This window comes from Rhagoletis pomonella, unplaced genomic scaffold (genome assembly GCF_013731165.1).
Source record: "Rhagoletis pomonella isolate Grant_MI unplaced genomic scaffold, Rhpom_1.0 Rhpom_scaffold_00010, whole genome shotgun sequence".
Taxonomy (NCBI): domain Eukaryota; kingdom Metazoa; phylum Arthropoda; class Insecta; order Diptera; family Tephritidae; genus Rhagoletis; species Rhagoletis pomonella.
In genome coordinates, this window is record NW_023458564.1 from 17,957,203 (window position 1) to 17,962,642 (window position 5,440).

The 5,440-nt window shown below is 34.2% G+C and overlaps 1 long non-coding RNA gene across 1 annotated transcript; it reads right to left on the reverse strand.

Annotated features, from left to right (window-relative positions):
- Window positions 1-2,666: 2,666 nt before the first annotated feature.
- LOC118746419 lies at window positions 2,667-3,278 on the reverse strand. Its single transcript, XR_004993833.1, has 4 exons — window positions 3,235-3,278; window positions 3,113-3,174; window positions 2,893-3,020; window positions 2,667-2,836 (listed from the first exon to the last, which is right to left on the reverse strand). It is a non-coding gene; the product is annotated as an uncharacterized LOC118746419 (long non-coding RNA).
- Window positions 3,279-5,440: the final 2,162 nt, after the last annotated feature.

Here is a 5,440-nt window from a genome sequence, read left to right on the forward strand (position 1 = left end):
TATAAATTATTTATTTAATAATTATAAGCAATAGAAAAAGAAGTAGAAAAAATGCTAAGAGCTTTTCCAACAAAAACAGCAGCCTGATGTGCGCATTTGTTTAAGTTTTTTACTTTGTTCTGACTTTTTTCGTTGTCTATTTTGTTGAGGCGCATTTGCTTTGCGACTGCTCAGCGCTGATGCAGCAGCAACATGTCTTTAAAATTATTATTTTGCTGATGACGTATTTTTTGTTCTTGTTTTTCACACTATTCCGGCCATGGCTGCTGCAATGAACTTGCTGCGACATCGATTAATGCAGTTTTTTCCCGCTGCAGTCGTTACTTCTTTTTCTTGTTGCTCTACTGACTGATAACGAGCAGCAACATCTTGGACCAGTTCTTCTCTTGGCCGTCGGTTCTTCTTCTTTCATTTCATTACCTCGACTTTGTAATGTATTTGCCTTCCCCGAAACATTAGTGCGATATGTATATTGTATGTACAACATCGCCTATCACTTTATATACAGGGTGTTTTCTTACCGATTTCAAAGGCTTTAAGGTTACGGTCTGTGGCTCATTTCCTCACGAAATATACTTAAAAGTTGGGCTCCATCTTGAACGCCCTAGGACTGGCAGCCACTTTTATGTTGCCTCTATTCGAAGGTGTATCTTGAAACATTATGTCATATAAGGAAAATATATTTATTCAAAGGCCAATAAAATTATCTAGTAGATAACCATGATGCAATAATGAAAGGTGTTGTACGTTGTGACAGCTCGAAATCGAACTACCTTAGGTCAATATTGTATTTTGGAATTACAAGATAAACGGGAATAAAAAAAAAGCCTTTTAGTTGAAAAAGTACTAAATTGTATGCCTTCTCAACAGCGTTCCGATTATCAGAAGAGGTATATATATGGCTTGGTAGTCTCATAAAATTGTAGATAATTAAAATAATAAAATTAGGCGTGTTTTTATTCACAGGAATATGATAATATGCTTAAAATTTTCGAGCTGATGAATACCCAGCTAGAACAGTATGGCTTATATAATTCCTTTTATGAGCCGTATCACTAAGAAAATTATCCCTTATGAATTTGAAATGTGTCCCTTATATTGTACAGGCCAAAAAGAGGAATTCATTTACGTGTGATCTTTTGTCCCCCTCTTTCATATAGGCTTCTTGTGCGCATATATCAGGTTTCATAGCTGTTGACCATACGAATAATGCCTCATGCTCAGTTTTACTTGATCAATTCGTGTTCGCGAGAAAAAAAATTTCACGATTCAAAAATCTGAGTATAGCCGCCAAATTCTTTTCTCAAAATTTTGAAAATTCTTTGTTTTTTGCCCTATATTTGCTTTGTATGGTATTTTCAACAAAATATAGGCCAAAAACGATAAATGTTCAAACTTTGGAGAAAAACAATTTTTCAGATTTTTGGATCGTGAAAATTTTTTTTCTCGGAGAACACGAATTGATCTAGTAAATCTTAGTATGAGGCATTATTGGTATGGCCAACAGCTATCAAACCTGATATAGTCGCACTAAGGTTTTTTTTGTGTTCCACAGTGTTATACAAGGGATACTTTGAGGAATCATATAAGGAATTATACATTACCCAAGTCCACGTATATCCAAGTTCGTGTCATACAGCAAGCATTGACTACTTTTTAAAGTTTTATTTATTTGTTTTTGAAATTAACGACATATTTCAGAATTTGTAATTAATACGTTGTGTTCATTTTAGTAAATCCACTTTTTTAATTGTACAAAATTTATTATATACATACAGTATCGGTCATATCAATAGCAACCCCATTTCATAGTGATATTATTTCCCTCTCATGTTAATTTATTTATTGCTTAGAATTTGCAACAAAAGTAAAGTTGAATTTCTAACAAAACCCATATAAACCGAATTTTAAAACATCGTAGAAAACTACAAAAAATACAACAAATTTTCAACCAAAATTCAAACTTTTTTCTCAGAAGTGTTAGAATTTTTTTGAGCACTCAGTTTTATAGCCCCTTCAATTCTAGTCTAATTATATGCAAGTTTGAAGTGGCTAAAAATTACCTTAGTTTTTTTAGAATCGATAAAAAAAAAAATCGTGTTTAATCGTCTTCCGTATAACGAAAACTTCGACCATATATCGATGGCTGAGTAGAAGATCGACCTATCTCGGCAGCCAGGTCGAAAACGCCCGATATCAGAAAGCTTTTCAACGCCCTATTTCAAAATTTGGCTGAAAAACGCCCTATTTTAGAATTTCATTGAAAAATGCCCTATCTCGGAACTCGGTTCAAAAACACCCTATCTCAGCACATTTTCGAAGTATTTTTATTTGAGATAGGACTTTTTTGAACCGACTAATAATAATAAAATATGTACTATATACATATCTAGTTTCAATATAAAAAAAATTTATGTACACCATTAATTGTGTATACATATCTAAGTCAATATATGTGATATACATGTACATACATCTACATACATATCGTCGTTTAAAGTACAAAACCATTTATCAATAAATTGCAAAACCGCGTATAGAGATAATGCAAACCCACGTATGCGAGGTTGCATAAATTAATTTCTAGAGAGTAAAAACACTCATATTTCAAAATGGTTATCTTTTTGTAAAAAGCAATCGCATTTTTGGCTAGTATATTTCAGGAAGAATGGATAAGGATTGATCCAAAAACGTGTGTGAGCGAATCCAATTTTTAGCAGCAAATGTCAGTTACGCGGTTTTGTACTTTAAGCGACGATATGTATGTTAACAGGAACGCAGCAATCTAATACACGGGTGGAGCAGGAACGCAGCACAGCAGAAGCATACAAAAAATCTGCAAATAAATGGTTTTTTAGGTTTTTAACAAACGAGAACCTGGTTTCAACTTACTTCAACGTGTCTAAATCACAACGCACACACTAATGAAAAGGCGCACCAGGAACGCAACACTATAAAATACGGTCGGAGCAATATACAGGCGGAGCAGGAACGCAGCACAGCAGAATCGTCCGAAAAATCTGCGAATAAATGGTTCATTAGGTTTTGAAATAACAAAGAGCTCAAATGGAATGGTTCATCAATAAAGTCAAAATAATATGTTGTAACTTACGTGTATTAGCTCTTAATCACAATACCAGCACAGGTCGGTCAGCGAAACACTAAGGAAATGACCTAATAAATGCAAAATTATAATTTATTTGTAAAATAATTCGGTTTTATTACAATACTTACCAAATTTCACGCAATTGGAAAACAAATGTCAGCGAATAAGAACAAAACGAACAACGAAAATTGAATCAATGTAGCTTGTTCAGAATTTTTTTCTAATATTTTGGGAAATGTTCAGTGAAAATAGCAAAGAAACAACACAGTTTCTCCTAAGGTAGTTCAAGATGGCGGATTAGAGCGAGAAGTTGCCAACGTATAACACCTTTCATTATTGCAACATGGTAGATAACGTAAAAAAAGAAAACGTTTTTCCTGTGACACAGTTTCTTGACAAAAAAAACTAAATTGTTAATCCGCGATAATTTGTCGACAGTCGGTTATCTCATCCAAGGAACAACGCCAAGTTTTAAAGTTTATGTTTACTATTTTTGAACTGTTGTTGTTTGAACTTGAACTTGCTTCTCAAATTTGCCTAAGGTTAGAGGTTTTTATCAGTAACAAAAATATCGATGGATCTGCAAAATTCAGCTTGTATTTATATTTTATGGCCTACTTAAGTTTTCTTGTCCCGACCTAAGTTGCTTTCAAAAAAGTGGAAAAATGGTTAAAATAAATGTCTGAGCTAATTTAAATGTTAATACCATGTTCTGACCGACTTCGAAAACATGTTTTCGTTGCTAAAATTGGTTTTCGACCTAAAACTTATGTTTTCGTCCATGTAAAATCTGTCAAACGAAAACCAGTTTTCACTAAAAACTATTTGTAAACTCACATTCCACTGATTCCAATAGGTGTCTGCACTAGTTTTTTTCCGATTATTTATCGAAGTGGAAGTCGTATTTTATTATCTTTAATATGCCAGTTCGGATTTATTGTTAGTTGGCTGGCCAAATTAAAACAGCAATAAAAAAGTTGTTAATGAGAAGAAAATGTAAGAAAGGTATTTTAAGTTAAACAAAGGATGTAAGAAATGTCAACGAAAAAGCCTACAGCCGGTGTGAACAGCCTTCAGCTCACAATCCCAAAACTCGTTTTCAAAGTTTTTTTTGTTGTCGGTCAAAACATGCTATAAGGCGTATACAGTAAAATTTCATGGGATTTTAGGTCCCGCCTGAAGGGACGACCCCTTGAGCCTTTATTCGAGAAACCCTTCAAAAAGCAAATTTCGTTCCAAAACGTCAAAATACAAAGCATCAGCGTCTTTTATTTCTAAACTTCTCTAGAAGAAAAATTCATACTTGCGCAACCTAATAGAAAAATAGCATCTAACCGTGGTTGCGCACATTTGACAATCAAATCTACTGAGGTTTAGAAAAAAAAGGCCTGATGCTTTGTATTTTGACGTTTTGAAAAGCACCCAAAGTTATGGCTATGGTAGAAGAGCTCAGACAAGACCCAAGCATCATTCAATAGCCGCACGACAAATGGCAATGCGTGGTACAGCTTGCTTAAGAGAAAATGGTGGAAATTTCGAAAAAATACTGTAACAAAAATTCTACGCAATATCTATATATAAATACGCCGCATGAAAATTTTGCAATCCCTTTTTTGAAGGCACCGTTCGCTCCATCTCAATGAAACATACACCTATTTAAAGAATATAACTTCCTCTAATCCAGAAATGTTAATCCCGATACATAGGGGCGTGGCATCTGACATATAGACTAAAATGTGAAAACCACTATATCTCTAAAATCAATTGCGCTGGGGAACTGAAACTTAGCACAGATGCATAGATTATAAATACCCTACTTACGGTGAAAAATGGTAGGTACTGGGAAAGTGGGCCTGGCACCGCCCATACAAACTGAAATTCTCATATCGCTTATCTCTGGAACTGCTTATGCTAACGTCCCGAAAATTGACACAGCAACATATGTTGTCAATACTGTACTGATATCGCTTATCTCTGGAACCGCTTATGCTAACATCCTGAAATTTGGCACAGCAACATATCGAGCCCTAACTGCCAAAATAACATAAGCGACATATTTTTCAAAATTTTATTTTTGATGCAGAAATGCATCTTGATGCCCTAGGAATATTTCTGCATCAAAAAGAAAATTTTGAAAAAAATGTCGCTTACGTTATTTTGGCGGTTAGGGCTCGATATGTTGTCAATACCGTACTTTCGAGCTTATTTACACTCTGAATTGTTTGACATATTAGTCAGTGATGGACATCTCATCTATACATACAAATGCATATGCATATTTTTTATAAATGAAAATCGAGGTTCCTTTTTCGGTCTATTTTCAAAAGCTTCTGA